Source organism: Lutra lutra, chromosome 4, assembly GCF_902655055.1.
Source record: "Lutra lutra chromosome 4, mLutLut1.2, whole genome shotgun sequence".
Lineage (NCBI taxonomy): Eukaryota > Metazoa > Chordata > Mammalia > Carnivora > Mustelidae > Lutra > Lutra lutra.
Genome location: NC_062281.1, coordinates 16,266,811 through 16,284,352, shown reverse-complemented (window position 1 = coordinate 16,284,352; position 17,542 = coordinate 16,266,811). Strand labels below are relative to the sequence as shown.

Genomic DNA, 17,542 nt, shown 5'->3' with positions numbered 1-17,542 from the left:
AGTGAGAGCACCCAGAGTCCTTGAAACCCCACGAAGAACCCCCTTCCACCAGGTGCTGGGACATGCACTAAAGCTTTTGTCTTCAAAGAATTTACCACTGAACTGTACCCGCAGTACAACCCGGAGAGTGCCATGTGCTGTGACAGTGACATCCACATCAATAAAGAAGGGCCAGTTACTGATTAGATTTGGTTAGGAGAGATTTAAGCACATATCAACACATACAATGATAGGACTTTGTATTTGGATTCAAATGAACTAACACAGAAGACATGTGGGTCAGGGGCCCCTGGACGGTTCCGTCAGTTAAGTGTCCAACTCTTGGTTTCAGCTCAGGTCATGACCTCAGGGTCCTGGGATCGAGCCCCACTTTGGGCTGTGCGCTGGGTGTGGAGTCTGCTTGAGATTCTCTCCTCCTCTGCCTCCCTGCGCCACTTAAAAAAATAAATAAAAATAAAAGACATTTGAGTCAATTGAGGAAAACAGACTACAGACTAACGATGTGAAGAAATGACTGTTAATTTTGTTAGAAGTGATAACAGCATTGTGGTTACAGCCTGTTGTTTTTTTTAAAGTCTAATCCGTTAGTGGTTCCTGCTTAAGTGTAGATGGGTAAAGTCATGTGTGCATTTAGCTCTAAGACACCGTAGCACACAAAACAGGAGGGCCGTGCATGTCTGAAAGGAGGCCAGTGGCAAGTTGTTGGGTGTTGACCTGAGTAATGGGTAAATGGGGTTCATCAGAGTGTCTGGGTGTCTAGTTTCCTTTTGCGTGTGTGTTTAAAAGTTCCCATACTAGGGCACCTGGGTGGCTCAGTTGGTTAAGCATCTGACTTTGGCTCAGGTCATGATCTTGGGATCCCAGGACTGAGCCCCACATCTGGCTCCCTGCTGAGCGGGGAGTCTATTTCTTTCTCTCTCTTGGCGCCTCCCCTCTGCATGTGCTCTTTCTCTCTCCCTCTAATAAATAAAATCTTTTTAAAAATTTACCATACTAAAAAGTTTTTTTTTAAATAAAGCCAGAAAAATTAGAAGGATCGATTTCCTTCTTCTTGACACATATGTGATTTTAAAGGCAGAGTAAGCTTTAAAAAAAAAAAAGACATTTAGTCGCAGATGGACTACATGTAAACAGAGAGGCCAGCTCTCTCCACATGGAGCCAAAACAGAGCACAAAGACACAAAGGCTCAGGAGCAACTCTGTGCCAAAGAGAATTCCAGGGTCACCCCAAGCCCAGCACCCATGCATCACACACAAACCAGACACAGCCCTTGCCCCAGTCCAAATTTAACCAGGAGACAAGGGCCTTCGAGTGACACACAGGACCCCCCAGGTACCAAACTCCTTGAAGAGGCATGAGACCCTCGGCTCACACATCCACCCCACAGGCAGTTTGGAACCTAGCTGATAACCTCATTATGAACCCATTTCAAGTTGTCAAATTACGAGCATTATGTAATGAAGTCATCATGAAATGAAGTGCTACAGACTGAATGCTGTGTCCCCCCTGGAAATTCATATACTGAAGCCCTAATCCCCAGGGTGACTGTATCTGGACGGAGGGCCTTTGGGAGGGAAACAGGTCATGAGGGCAGAGTCCCCATAGGGAGAGGGGTTAGTGCCCTTGTAAAAGGAGACAGAAGAGAGGTGATCTTTTCTGCCACGTGAAGACACAGCAAGGAGGTATCCAACTACAGATCAGGAGCACAGCCTCTCAAGGAACCCAATAGGCCAGTACCTTGACATTGGAGGTCCCAGCCTCCAGAACTGTGAGAACAAAATCTGTTGTTTAAGCCAGCCCACCTGTGATATTTTCGTCACAGAAGCTCACACTGACTCACATACCATCTTGGCCTTATTTCAAACAAATGTGAACAAATCCCAGCAATTCTGAATTTGTCGTCTTGGATGTTAATAATCTACCAGCTTAACCCTGACAAACAGTTCCTTTACAAGAACTCAACCCTCCTAAAGAACCTTGATACAACTAGAATCGTGGATGATCAGATAGGAAACAGGTTGCTATGAAAATTTCCTTTACGTCCTGCTTAGAACAGTTATTTCTCATGTTAGGGTGGTTGTAAATACGTAAGAGCCAAACAGTAGCAACCTCCACGCCGGTCTAAGAGCTCAGAATCTATGGATCTGCCAGCTGTAGTTCCTTACTTTTCACTGTGACTCTTGATGCATTTTAGTGACACACATCTCAGGAACGCACACCTTGACCTGATAGTACCGGGGCTGTTTCTCTTCAAATAAAGTGAAAAGGGCCCATAGATCAGCCCTCTAGGCTTATTCCAGAAAAGCTACCTAAAAATCACATGGAGCCGCTCAGCTCATTTCTCAGGAGATTAAAGGCTGAGAACTATGATTTGGCTCCAGAAGCAAAGAGCCAAACACTTCAACCACACTGTTCCCACTGGCTAAATTATAAACTCCACAGAAATTCTTGGGAGGAAACAGACAAGGTACAATTGTCACAGGATCAAAGGGGACCATGTATAAATTACCCAGTCACCTTCTGCGTCCTCTCCCTAAGCAGAGTGATGGAGTGACACTGGGCCACCCCGCTCCCACCAGGATGCCCCCCCGCCTTCTTACAGAAACCTTTCCCAGCCTCTGGATCACATTTTCCCTGGGACTGGCTTCCCAGAGATATTTCTATCTCGACCAAGGCCCTGAAGGGAAGGATTCTGGTTCACGCATCTTCAAATCAGCAGCATCTAGCAAGACACCTGGCTCGTGGCGGGCATTCAAAGGCCGGCTGCGTGAACAGAAGGTGGACGGATGGATGAGTGGAGCACCCGTAATCCCGAGGAATTAATAAAACATACAGGAAAAAACAGAATGTACTAAAGTACTGGGAAGACATTAGAGAAGGATATTAAATCAACCTCAGACAGTGAGAATGATCCTGAGCACAGAATTAAATGAGAGTACCAATAAAATCACTAAACAGAAGTAAATACAGGGATAAAACGTGTTCGGGCAGATGTGGTCATCACTACACTGTGGGACCGTCCATCAGGGACCCACCATTGTAAGAATAACCCTCCTCCCGACTCTCTCTCTGTTAAAATCAGACCTTGTCATCCATTTCCCATGGAAGTTGAGAACCAAAAGCCACAGAATATTACAAAGAGTCTGCATCTTCACCTACTCAAAGGTACTGCCCCCCCGCCCCCCAACACACACATGCACACGAAATATGGCAGGTGGGATGGCCATTCTAACCAGTTAGATCTCAAAACCAAGCAACCGCCTCAGGGATATCCTCGGACTTTAAGGTGATCTACACAGGTACATTAAAGAAAAGAACTTTGAAAAGTCCTGCACTGGCTTTGGGCTCAACCGTGTGAGACAACAAGGCACTGGGCAGCATAGAGTCAGGTTTCAAAAAAGCACAATCCTGGGAGCCCTCTGGGATAAGTTGTGCCATGAAAACACAAGCCCTAGAACAGGGAGGCATTTTAGCCAAAATAAAGTCAACAGGGGAACGAGGGGCAAGAAACCAATGACACAAGGTTATAATTGGAAGGTAATATTATGGTATTTCGAGACAAATACACACACACACACACACACACACACACACACACACACAGGGTGAGGCAATAAATCAGCAAGGCCTCCCCCACCAAAGCTCAGATCACTATTCCACTCCTCCAACAGATAAGGAACTTCCTGGGTTAGAGCTTAACCGTCCCCCCACTCACCCACGTATTTGCCTGGACTGAGATGCCTCCCACTCTATACCAACAAGGAGGCCATGGCTTTGTGAGGAAATCCAAGCAATCCCGCGATTTCCATGAAGGAGGCTCTAAGTGTGTATGGTGTGAATGGGGATGAAACCCCAGGGCAGGGGTGGGGGGTGCAGCACATGCTGATTCAGCTCGGGAAGCCCAGAACCCTCCCCTCTGATAGCAAATTCTCCCCCTCGATACTCTGGTTCTCCCACTGTGAAGGCCCCTTTCCCCACCCGGGCCAAAGGGGGAGCGACTGATGCCCTGAAGCCATTTTCAATTGACAGACACAGAGACAGGGAGGCAAGGATCAGTGAACAGGAAAAACCAGACCCAGGGCGCAGCAAGATGCCCAGGGCATGAGAACTCAGCTCCCTTGGTCATTATGAAGTTTATCACATGGAACATTCATCCCTTGAGTAAAGAGCTTCAGTAAGAAAAACTCACTAAGGTCTATGTTTTAAAAACTGAAGTCGATCTGCTTTTTCTAATAGAAAGGGTAATACGGAAGATTTTAAAAAGCCTGGAAAAACCATGACCCAGAAACAACTCCAAAATTACGTTGGTTTATTCCTTCTGGGCTGTGTGTATGTGTGTGTGTGTGTGTCCTGTAAACCGATGGATATTTGTAAACAGCCCATGCCTGCAGAGGCTGATAATTACAGTATCTAGACAAAGAGCACGCTTCATGACCCAGTTCCCCAGCGCCCACCAAAGCGCGCATTCTTCTGTTTCTTGGACTGATTCGAAAGGAATCTGCACGTGGGAACGGACATGTGACCATCATGCACAAAAAGGCCAAATGAGCAGGTAGTGGGATCCCAGCAAAACCACAGACACAGGCACCGCTGGGAGAAAACACAAGCCAGAGCCTTCCCAGCCCAGGTGAGGGGCAGCAAGCTTCCTTCCTGCACCCGCCTCTCCCTACAAATGTCACCCTTCAAGGATGGGGCTGGGAAACCAAATCAGCACAGCAGCGCCTCCTAAAGGGTTTCCCTATTTATCCAAACCGCCAAATCCGCTTTAGCAAAGAGCCTGTTCACAGTTTGCTCATCACACATTTAGAACCTATTACGCTTCTCTGCATTCGTCTGCTCTCCCTATCTCCCCTGCTTAGACTCAGCAAGGCTTGAGTTCTGGGGCTGTCCTTTATTTACCGTCGTGTCCACGTTGTCTGGCACACAGGAATGCTCCAGAAGCGTTTGCGGAGGGAATGGAAGAGGCTTTTAAAATGGAACAGGAGGCCAACTTCAGCTTTGCTTTACATTAAAGACAAAAGAAAAGGACCCATCCCCGTCTCATCGGTGGGCTCTGCTCTTTGGTCTCTAAGTCGATGGGAAAGGCAAGGATGGCGTTTTACATTAGTCACTCGCTACTAATGCTGACGGGTATTCCAGGATACCTCCCGCCAGTGTTTGTGAAGACCAGAATCCAACAATGCCTGAGAGTGAAGAGAGGCTGGTCTCCACATTTTCTACTCATCTAACACAAACAGGCACCCCCTCTCCCCCGGGGGCTCCAGAAGACCCACAGTGATGGTCGCCACCGTGTTCCAGGGCCGGGCCCGAGCAGGTGGATCTCCGAACGGTACTAACTGCCAGGTGTGGCAGGGGACACTAAGAGAGGACTCGGGCTCTGTAACCAAGAAGCTTTTCCTCCTAATACCGTGGTTTTTAGAGTCCCCATGAAAATTACCTGGAGATGGAAAGATTTTCCAAAATACTCAGGAGCCAAGCTCTTTCCTGTCTTTCTGAATCACCTCTGAAGGTAGGCTCTGGCACACCTACTTTTCAAACAGCTACCCAAGTGATTCTAACACACAGCTGAGAACCTCTGCCCCCACAGAGTAAAATAAAGCCATTGTGACCTTTATAAATACTGGGACATCACAGGGAGAGGAGCGAAGCTGATACTATTTTTTTTTTTTTTGTAAGCATCAATGCTTCCCTATACCTCACTGTATTCTGCAGTCAGACGAAGTAGACAGAGATCAAGGGCAACTTCCTAAGGGCCTGAGTGACTGAGAAGCGTGGCCCTGAGCCATTTCTGATGCAAAGGGCAGCTGTTCACCTTCGGCCAGAGGAGGACCCTGGTTGTCAGGGCCCCCATCCCACCCTAACCCCCACACTCAGAGTCCCGGTGGCAGGGGCTGTCTGCATGGCCTCGGCACAGAAACAGGGGGCCTGCGCTGACCTGCTCGCAAGGCCCCAAGTGTGTCTCTTCAGAAAAGGAGCACTTGCACTGAGGCCATAAAATCCCTCTCAGGAACTAGCACATTGTGCTGATAAGTTTTTCCTTAGGCCACTTGATAAAACCTCATACTAAGTGAACAACACACGTTTGTTGAGGAAATCAGAGCCTCAGGTGCCCTTTTGCTCAAGGAGGCTTCCCACAAAGGCTTTAGCAAAGAGCTCTCAGTGAAGCTAAGGACACTTGTCCCCTGGCGGGAAGGAAAATCCCCAGCGCCCTGTGTTCACTGGCCCGTCTGCAGTCCCCCCCCACCCCCCACCACCGCCCCGGAAGCCTCCAGAGCAGGGACCTGGGAGCCTGGCTGGAAATGCAGGCTTGTGTATGCACAATCCGCCCCATATGACCCACCTGCCCTATCCATGCCCCTGCCAATGTCAACGGCAGGAGCGTCCCCACTTCCTCTTTAACCCACACTCCTCGATGCAATAGGTGTCATGAATTCTCTTCGCTTTCTTGGCTCGTCTGCCACGTGCCCTGTTATTCACCTACACACAAAGGCTGCTTTCCTCTTCCTCCTCCTCGAAGGGCCCTCAGAGTATCAGCTTCTGCTGTTCTGTCTTAGTCCATCCCAGCCACCTTTAGTAAATGGTCTGCCACGGGCAAGGCGCAGGAGACACAAAGAAAAATAAGATGCGTCCCCGTCTTCTAGAAGGGCAAAAAGACACGCCGAACCGAAAATGCTGATGGAGAATGCAATGCGAATGATAAGCCAGGGCTTCGGGGTTGCACAGGGGATAAGCAGGGCTCACAGGACGCCTTCTCAAGAGGTGATGCCCAGCTCAAGTCTGAAAGCCGAGGACGAGTTGGTGACGGCCACATGGTGCTGGCAGACAAAAGGCAGACCATGAGAAAAGCACAGAAGCAACCCCACGCCCAGGGAGGGGAGACAGGGTGGAGCTCAGATGGGGCACGGCAGGGGGGCCCGCCGGACTGGCCGGCAGAGGCCTGGGGGCCTTAGGGTGCCACCCACAGCTCTTCTAGGCTCTTCCCAGGAGCGGTTTCATGACTTCGAACCACAGGCCTTAGTTCAACCTGTCATCAGAGGGCACCCGAGTCCATGGCCCTAATTAAAGTCGCCTGAGACTCAGGCGTGGCTGTTCCCTTCCGGTGAGGCCCGTCTCAAGATAAAGGCTCGCCCACCACAAGGCCCAGTGGCCGAGCCCTCCCAGCGGCTCCCCACTGGCCTTTAATTTGATAGCACCCAGGGCACTCGGGTCTGAACCCGACCATTTAAGGTTACAAAATGGTCTCTCTAATGGTTGGGAGCGTGTAGATCAGAGTTTAGGGTCTGTGAGATTACAGGCCGCACTCTGAAACGGAGCCCTTCATTTTCCCTCAGGTCTGGAAAAGGCGGATGACCACGGGGTTCCCTCATACCCCAAAGCACGCACACTCACAACCCAGGGTCACATGGAATTACAGGCTGCCCGGGCTCTTGCTCATCAGGACCTGGCTAGACGGAAATCCGCCAAATCTGCAACGAGAGCACTTTCCAGAGAGCTTTGGCTTACATGGGGCCATTAGTCACTCCAGCCTCTAGGCCTGTTTCCCCCTTTCTAGAAACTCCACCACCATCATCATCAACACATACTGAGTAATGACTGTGCGCCCAGCACTGGCCACCTGAACCCACGAAACAGATGACCACATTTCACCAAGTCCAGGCCCACACCTTGACTCTTTCTGTGGTCAATCCTTTCTCTCCCCATATTTTAATATCTCTAAAAAAGCACATCACACTTGCATTAGCAGAAGCTTTTTATTTATTTATTTTTTTTTTTAAAGATTTTATTTATTTATTTGACAGACAGAGATCACAAGTAGGCAGAGAGGCAGGCAGAGAGAGAGAGGAAGGGAAGCAGGCTCCCCGCTCAGCAGAGAGCCCGATGCAGGGCTCGATCCCAGGACCCTGGGATCATGACCTGAGCCGAAGGCAGCGGCTTTAACCCACTGAGCCACCCAGGCGCCCCAGAAGCTTTTTTTTTAATGGGTATAAAAAAAATCAAGGCACAGCTTAACTGACAATGTTTGAGGAAGTATCTATTTTTATCTCCCCTTATTGATATGGACACTGAGCACAGAAAGGGTAAATAACTCGCCCTCAGGCAAACGTTTGTATCCGGTAATCCGTGGGGCACCTTTCGGCACTTACATGATTTGAATACACGTGTATATCCAAGAAGCAGGGCTGCCTTCCGAGCCTGAAGACAACATTAGTCCTGCAGGGTTCTCTCTCTGGGATTCTTTAAAGATGCCTTCGCTCTATTCAACAATCTGTTCAGTGTCAAATTCTATTCTTCATCCTGAATCTAATCAATGAGCACTACATTCCTCTTTTCCCATCTCTCGAGATCTCAGTTCATAAAATGTCATCCAAAGTTCATTCATTCACTTAGTCTCACTTTGGGGCCTTTGCTTACTTTGTCTCCATCCTCATTCTGCAACCTCCTCCAGGAAGCCTTCAGTGATTTCCAAGTGGCTTTTCTTGCTCCCTCTCCCTCCATGGACCTGTTTATCTGTATACACTCTACAGTAAACTGATCTCTCTGGGGGTAAACAGTGGGGCATATCCCTTAGCATGTCCCCGGGACCCAGCGCTGTAGCTAGCTCAAGAGGGCTCGAAAAACATATGCTGAAGGCAGGCAGGCAGGCAGGCATGCCTGGGTGAATAGCACATGTAAGGCATCACATTTGGGAACACATGGGCGAGGCAGCCATGCAAACTATTAACTCCAGTACAGATGTGAAACAGGTGTTCCAGTCATGTGCCGTACACGAACAATAGAAGGAAAACTTAATTCCGGAAGGAAGGTGCACTGGAGAAAAATACTGATGGAAGCCGGAGGGACAGAGACAGGAGGCTGGAAGGAAAGAGCACCAGCAAAGGCCAAGAGACTCCGAGGGCTGTCTTCCTGGGAATGGTCCAGCAGAGCAAAGCTCGCAGCTGGGATCCACACACCCCTTGAAACTGGGTGGACAGCTCTTTACGTGAACACACACCTTTCCAGGTGGGAGGTCACAGCTTTCATTAACTGTCCCGAAGGGAGATGAAGAGCCCGCAGGTCAGTGAGTCCAGTTTGGGGACAAGGAGAACAAGGGGGGGGGGGGGGGCGCCACATATTTCAGGATAGCCACCTCGCAGGTAAGAATGTCATTCAGTGGAGTTTGAGCTCATAGCGATGTGGAGTCATGGAAGGTTTTCACATAGAAAAGGGGGGTGATCAGGTCTGGACTGCCATAGAGAAAACCCGTCAGCAGCACGGAGGCCACGCGGGAGAGAGGCGGGGGGAGACCAGCGGGGAGGCCGCTGGTGGTGTACAAGAGGGACAGACCCTAAGAGAGTGGGAACAAGAACAGAAATTAAGATTTCCATTTAAGAAGGAACAGTGCAAATGAACCCCCGACAAAAGTCTAACTCTGCTAGCTCTGTAAAAAGAAAAAAGGGGGAAAAAAAAAAAAAGAACAAATCTGGGAGTAGCTGGGATTCAGGTGTAAGGGAGAACAATGACTTCATTTCCTCCTCTCAGAATCTGAGCTTCCACTGTGAGTTTGGGATGTAGGCAGACCTCCGTGGGACGTTCTCCTGGGGGGGATTTGGAGCTTAGCTGTCACTGGCGAGAACTTCAGCCTCCACCCGTACTGCTAGGTCATGGAGAGGGTCTGTGGTTGTTCAGAAAACACGATTTTGTAGATAGTACCAATTAACGTAACAGATCCTTAAGAGATGTCAAACATTTGAGACACCAAACCTTCTTACATTGTAATGAGGTAGAAAGAACACTAGACACATGGAGCCCAAAGTCCTGGGTTCAAATCTCAGCTTTTAGGGAAGAATGGGAGTTATTATATGATGGGCACGGAGTTTCAGTCAGGGACAGGGAAAAGTTTTAGAGACAATGGTTGTGACACTTGCACAACAATGTGAATGTACTTAATGCCACTGAAATGTACACTTTCTAGAAATGGCGAAAATGGTGGGGCGCCTGAGTGGCACAGTTGGTTAAGCATCTGACTCTTGATTTTGGCTCAGGTCATGCTCTCGGGCTTGTGAGACCGAGCCCCACGTCAGACTCCATGCTAGGCATAGAGTCTGCTTAAGATTCTCTCTCTCCCTCTCCTTTTGCCCCTCCCCGTCTAAAAATAAATTTTAAAAATAGCTAGGGGCACCTGCGGGGCTCAGCCGGTTACGTGTCTGCCTTCAGCTCAGGTCATGAACCCCAGGTCCTGGGATCGAGCCCCACAATGGGCTCTCTGCTCAGTGGGGAGCCTGCTTCTGTCTCTCCCTCTACCACTCCCCTTGCTTGTACTCACTTGCTCCCCACCTCCGTCAATAAAATCTTTTAAAATAAGTAAATAAATAGTTAAATTGGTAAATTTTATGGTATGTGTATTTTACTAAATAAACAAATATTGACCCTGCAAAGTAGGTATTATCATTTCAGATGAATGAGGAAACAGTGTCTTAAAAAGGTTCTGTAACTAGCACAAGGACCCACAGCTGCCAAGCTACAGAACTAAGGTCCAAGGGCTCCAGGGCTGTGAGCTCCACCAGCTAACTCTAGATCCAAGATGGCGCAGCCCAATCAGCCACACGTGTTTCCACAGAACCGCTGCACCGGCTGGAGGACGGTGGTATTTCTACGCTCCCCACTTGGTTTTCTTATGGGCACAACCAGCTCCACATGCCACATCTCTTCCAGCACGTTTTCTTCTGGCCCTAAACCTACAAATGCCTTGGTGGAGAGTGGCACTGTGGACAGGAGGTGTCACCAGATCCGCTTGATCCAAAAGACCCAAAGCTGAGCTTCCACCCCTCAGTTCACAACTACAGCAGGAATTCACCCCAGCTCTGCCCCATGCTCAACACCTGCCTTCTCTTTCCTACCCTGCGGATCTGTCCGAAAATGGATTCCTTGCTCCGCGCAGTCATGGAGTGAGGCATCAGCCATTTTGTTTCAGGATGGCAAAGAGACCTGCAAGGTCAACGTAACATATCCTGATGTTCTTCAACCACATACCACATTCAGTTATAAGGGAGGGAGGAAGAAAAAAAAAAAAAAAAAAAATCAATGCCTCTGAACATGACCAGAAAACAAAAATGTAAAGATGCCTAAAAAAGCTGAAACCAAGACCTCCATGTATCAGGGCAACTGGCCCAAACTGACCACTGTGTTGAAAATAACACCTGTACCCAGGACCCAAGGTCCATCCTTAGCTACAGCTACAGCTCCTCTTCTGATATGAGCTTTTACCAGCAAATTCTACAAAGTTTATCAAGGTCTGACTCCCTGTATTCCTGTGATGCAAAAGAAACACCTTTTGGGGACACCTGGGGGGCTCAGTTGGTTAAGCATTTGCCTTGGACTCAGGTCATGATCTTAGGGTCCTGGGATTGGGCCCCGCTTCAGGCTCCTTGCTCAGCAGGGAGCCTGCCTCTCCCTCTGCCTGATGCTCCCCCTGCTTGTGCTATCTCTCTGTCTGACAAGTAAATAAAATTTAAAAGAGAGAGAGAGAGAAAAGAAAAGAAACACCTTTTGGTACACATAGGCTCTTACCCACTCAGCTCTGTACCTTCCGTGAGGCCTGGATCCATCACAGTCCCCCAGCAAAGCCGCTGAGTGAACACAGGCCTTGTGGTTTACATAAACAATCTGACTGTATCTGGCTTTGAAACTCTTTTCCAACTGGGTTTACTGCCACTGGATTTCGTGTTGCTCCCCTCGAAATGAATCTCTCAGTAAACACCAAGCAGCAAAATAAGCCCTCCAACCACCTCCACGCTCCGAAAACGCAATCCCTAGGACACCATGATAACACAGCACAATTAGAAAAGGTTTCATCCCCACGGTTTTAGATTCTATTTTCTCTATAAATACTTACTCATTTTCTAATTAAACAAACAATTAGCAGAAAGCACAGCCTGAGAAACTGCGTGGGTGTCACCAGCTCACTACACAGAGATACTGTGACAAATGACGCTAACCAAGGGGTAAATAAAACGCGCTTGGCTCTGATGTTTGCACGACCTCCCCGTCCTACTTTTACGAGATGGCTTGCTCCAAACTGGATAGACACACTTGTTAATGATAGGCATCTGAAACAGAGAAACAAGCCCTTAAGATAAAGCTCAGATTTCTTGGACCAGGGGCAGGGAAAAAAGAGCTAGCTGGGGAATATATTCAAGGCAGTATGATTTTAGTTTTGTAGGATGCTACAGTACTACAAAAGGTCCCAGGCACAAATGAGTCAAAGACAGTAAGCCACAGAGTTTTGGCTGGCTCTTACTAATGTTCGATATCTCTGTCTACCCATACTCAGGGATACAAGGCAAAGCGAAGACCTTCATAGCTCAGGTGCTACATCGGCTGGTTCCACTTGACTATAAGCGAAGTTACTATTTGCTCTTCCTAGTTTAATCCTGGTGAAAGAAAACTGGTAGTTACAGCATTCAGGTCTCCCTACACTATACAAAGGCAGATGGTACGAGAGTCTCACTCCTGCCCTAGTAATAGTATCCAAATATCATCTCCACAGAAGGATGCGTCTGCAAGCACAAGCTATTTTTAAGTTCATTCATTTAAAGTTCTTACGCATTCATTCATTCATTCATTCACTCAACAAGTCTTTACTGAATGCCGGGTACTGTGGATACAGATGTACACAGTGTTCTGCCCTCGTGAAGCTTACGTGCTAATGGACAGGAAACAGATCCAAGAAGTCATGCGAATACAAATTTCATGTCATTCCAAGAGCCATAAAACAGGGCAGTGGAAGAGAGAAGGAAGAAGGGTGGTGGCGCGTAGAGAAAGGAGGATGAGGTATTTAACCTGGGGTGGGTGGGTGTTCAGAGAAGGCCTTTTTAACGTTAGCATTTGAGCTGAAACTTGTACGGAAGCAGGCGGAAGATCTTCCAGGCAGAGGGAACGGCAAGGATATCCTGCCAGTGATCCTGGGGTGGAGAGGAGCTTATGCCCTTAGGGTTGAGCACAACACACTATGGGAACAAGTGCGGGGGGGGGGGGGGGGGGGGGGCTCGAATGGGGCCTCCCACACAGCCCCATAGGCCACTGGGGACTTCTGATGCTGTTCTACTGGCCAAGGACTCTTCTAAATCACGCGGAGCTATGACCTTAAATACAAACGTGCGGGCAAGCTCCGCAAACATGGTGCCCTCAGAACTGACAGCTTGAGAGGATAAAAATAAGGAAGTGGGCTTATGATAAACGCATTTGTACAGCACCCTAGGGGCTACCAAGCACATCCACCACATCATCTTATTTGCATGATGAGATAGGAGCAGTGAGCGTCAGAGGTTAAGGAGGCACAATAAAAGGAACCGCGTGAACTTAATTACTAAGAAAACAATTCCTCCCATCTTTAAAGTGGTTAAAGAAGAAAACTCCAGAGACTGTGGATGAAAGAGGTGGCTTCCAGGCTCTCCTGCCTCTGAAGACTTCCAATCATCTCTTTCACGATCTCTTTCATGAGCCTTGAGGTAAGAGCCCATGAGGGCCAAGAGGTCTCTTCACGCAGCTGCCATTTTCGGTACAAGACTCAGGCCGCCTTGATATTCCACTGTCATCAGTTCAGATGGGAACTTCTAGGACATGTGCCTTTTCAGTTTTGTTTTCTGAGGTGCCTCTGCATCCCAACACGCTCATCAGGTCTGGACTGCTCCAGTCCCTCACGTCAGGCTACCCTCCTTGAACACTTCTCTCCCCACAGCACTTCTCATCTCCACAGAGCCCCCTCCAAAATCAGAGCTTCCCCTACCTCTCCAACTGTGCCAAACCACTCTTCTCTCATGGCTTCCAACTCACCTGTTCTCCCCTCAAGAGAGGCGTCTCCACACGGCCCTCATTAGTGCCAAGCTGTCCTCCCCCTTTCCACCCAAACAGAGTCCTGCAGGACCAGAAAAGTCACATTTCCTCCATGAAGTCTTCCTTCACTATCCTCGCTTTCATTGGCTGCACTGTCTTCTAAAACTTCACAGCATAAGAACTTGGAGACACCCAGCATTTGCACGAAGAAAGATAACTTTTCATGGGGCGCCCGGGGGGCTTGGTCGGTTAAGCATCTGACTCTTGTTTCAGCTCAGGTCACGATCTCAGGGTGGTGAGACTGAGTCCCACCTTGGGCTCCACACTCAGAGCAGAGCCTGCCTGGGACTCTCTCCCTCTCCTTCCCTCCTCGCTCATACTTGCTCTCTCTCTAAAATAAATAAAATCTTTAAAAAAAAAAAAAAAAAGGAAGAAAGAAGGAAGAAGAAAGGAGAAGAAGGAAGAAGAAGGAAGAAGGAAGAAGAAGAAGAAGAAGAAGAAGAAGAAAGCAGCTAACTTTTCAGAAGATGAAAGTAGAGAGAGTATTCCAAGACATTCCCATTCCTGCTGGTGGCTCAAATTCTGGAGAAGGATTCACAGCAGTAGCAAATTAGTTCAAGATGTCCCAAGTTCAAGTTAGATTTTATGACTGTAGACAGCTGCCTTTAGATAACAGCTCTTGGGCGAGGAACACCAGATATCCCTTCTATAAACACCATCTTAATTAAAAACACAGCCTCCTGCCCCAAGAAATACCTGCCATGATCAACATCCATTTCTCTTATAAGCATCACTCAAGGAGACTGGGAGCCTCCACTCATAAACACATCATGATCAACAGTCTTTGTATAAGACAATAAAAAGATGAAAGCTCAATTTTTGCTATATTCAGTGACTTCCTAGAAAAATTCCTAACCATCACAACACACACTAAGGGTACATGTCTCCACACTTAGTAGGTACTGTCCTGTAGACATTTTTTTTTTTTGCAGGAAATTGGGCAGTCATGCCCATCCAATAACCTTACGAATGTCGACTGGAATAGATGCTTCGTGATCATCTCAAAGAATGCTAGTTGAGGATGTACTTTTTTCCAGCATGTGTGGAGGGAATTAATAAGACGCACCCAGACGCTAAGGGATGCAAAGATGGTATTAACCCAGTAATATTATTTTCGTCCTCTTAAAAATATGGAGAAGGAAGAATGGCATCATGGAGAACTGTGGCCTCTCATGTGTTGTCCAGGAAAGAGAAGGAGGGTGACTTTGTCCTTTCCACTTGATTTAAACCTCAAGAACCACACCCATGCCCTTGGCTCCAGACTAAGCAGTCAGGGTCTCCTTCACGGTCTCCGCAAGCTAGGAAACTCAGTTCCCCCTACATGCTACCCTGGACAGGTGTGTTATGTTAGCAAGGTGAGCTGTGTCTTAAAGCAGCACCAAAATGTGTAAGGACAGCAGAGAGGAAGAGGGAAAGCCACATAACACAGAATACAAAGCCAGAGAGGAGACCACACACGCCTTTGCACAGCATGTTCCTCTTGAAGAAAGGCCCTCGAGGGTGCCCGAGTTGCTCACAAGGACAGCAGGACCCAGACACAGACACACCCAGTGGACCCAGTGGACCCAGCGCAAGGCCGAGATGCCGAAATGCTGCATGAGAGTCCCCAAGGGCAGTCAGGCAAGGTGGCTGCTCGCCACCATTCCACCCTGCGCTATTTTAAGCACTATGACTTCATTGTTGTTTGTTCTGAAGCAGCACAGATGGGCCGCTCCGACTCCTGTTACTACAGGAAGATAAGGAGACCCAGATTGGAGGCAGGGTTTCTCTTGCCTCCTGTTAGTGCATCATGAAGCAGGGACAGGGACGTGTTTAGCAACTGCAAGCACTGTTTCTTTCTTTTTTCAGAGCCCAAGATGTTTCCCCAACACTGCGCTGCTTCACGGAGCCAAACGCCAGATCCACCTGAAAAACGGCAGAAGGCACCTGCCAGTAAGCCATTAGGCACCCTTCGGTGTCATGGATGCCACCCGACTGTGAGAGTGATCCCAGCCCCTCGAGACACGGGAGGGCAGAAGGAAAATGACAGTACCCCAAGCTGGAACGTGGTTCAAGGTGGATGGGGGCTCCCCCAGGACATCTCGATACGCAGGGAGACCTCAGAAGCCACACGGCTTCTCCCCGACCCCTTCCAGGACTTGTAACGAACCAGAGTAGAAGGAGCAGGTATGTAGCAGATTATATTATATTTCCTAAAACCTTGCCCAGGGCTGCACATCTTACTAAAAACTCCGAACGACCCTCTTAGGTCTTACTCTATTTTAAAAGAGAGAAAACTAGCTCAAAGAGCTAGGGAAGTAACCAGGCCAAACATGCACAGCCAGTAAGAATCCGAGCAGGAACTGAGCCTTCTGCTCCCCGGCAAGTGCTGTCAAGAAACTATCTTTCCCTGAGACGTGGGTTTGCAGCTTCCAGAGGAAGTAATCCTTCATTAGTCCGTCTATGTTGCTGGCTTCTCCCATGGCCCTGCCAGAAAGTATCACGGGGAAATAATAAAGATGCATGGGAAGACCCAGGTGCCAACCCTACCACTGCCACCTCCCCAGTGACCTGACTTTGAGCAAGTTCTATCATCCCAGCCTTGGGGTCCCTTGTGTGAAGCTGTGTTTTCCTGGTACAGCTTATAGACCAAGCACATCAGGGACTGACAGCTCCTGGCAATACAGCAAAAAATATATATACACACACATATATAAATATTTGAGAGAGAGAACGTGCACAAGCAGGGACAAGCAGGGGGAGGGGCAGAGGGAGACTCAAGCAGAACCCCTGCTGAGCACAGAGCCCCATGTGGTGCTCAACCCCACCACCCCAAGATCATGATCTGAGGCCAAACTGAGAGCCGGCCACCAAAACCAACTGAGCCACGCAGGCACCCCAGTATATTTTTTTCATGTCAGTCAAATGGACATAACATAAAATTAACCATTTTAACGTGAACAATTCAAGGGCATTTAGTACCTTCACAATGTTGTGCAGTGACCACCTCTACCTGGTTCCAGAAGGTTTTCATCGCTCCAGAATAAATTCCCATGCCCATTAAGCAGTCAGTCCCCGTCCCCCACTCCCACCACTCCTAACAACCACAAACCTGCTTTTGTCTCTATGGGTTTACCTATTCGGAAAGTTCCACATAAACGGAATCATGGGAGACCTTCTGTGTCTGACTTTCATGTAGGGTCATGTTTTCAAGGTTCATCCAAGTTGTAGCAAATACTAGCACTTCCTTCCTTGTTGGGATTGAAGAATATTCCATAGTGTGTATATACCACAACTGGATCATCATTCATCCCATGACACACCGCTGGGCTGTTTCTACCTCTCGGCTATTGTTAGAGCTGCTACGAACATTCCTGTAGCAAGTTCCAACTCCTGAAGAACTTTTATCTTTGATTCTAACAACTTTGTGAGGCAGACCCCAGTGGTCTGAATGACATTTGGGGCGTGCTGCCCTCTTCATTAATTCATCGCACTCAAATCCTTCCCCTACGCAACCTTCTTTATCTTAATCAAGAAAATTGGCAAACGACTACCAAGGCCAAGTCAGACACATGAAGACTTTGTGAAGAAAGGAATGAACAGGTGTTTATCCATGACTTGATTTTTTTTTTTAATCAATCATAACTCAGAATGTAACAGAACGAGTACAGAACTGGACATTATCCCTAG

The 17,542-nt window shown here is 48.2% G+C and overlaps 1 protein-coding gene across 14 annotated transcripts in view; it reads right to left on the bottom strand.

Annotated features, from left to right (window-relative positions):
* The window catches only part of MTSS1 (MTSS I-BAR domain containing 1), a 158,259-nt gene that overhangs the window by 87,839 nt on the left and 52,878 nt on the right, over positions 1–17,542 (bottom strand). The window contains exon 2 of one of the 14 annotated variants that reach the window (XM_047724149.1): positions 16,217–16,221. The exons of the other annotated variants lie outside the window; for them this stretch is intronic. The gene's annotated coding sequence lies outside the window, so the exon portion shown is untranslated. The remainder of the gene's footprint in view (positions 1–16,216; positions 16,222–17,542) is intronic. 14 annotated transcript variants of the gene reach the window in all.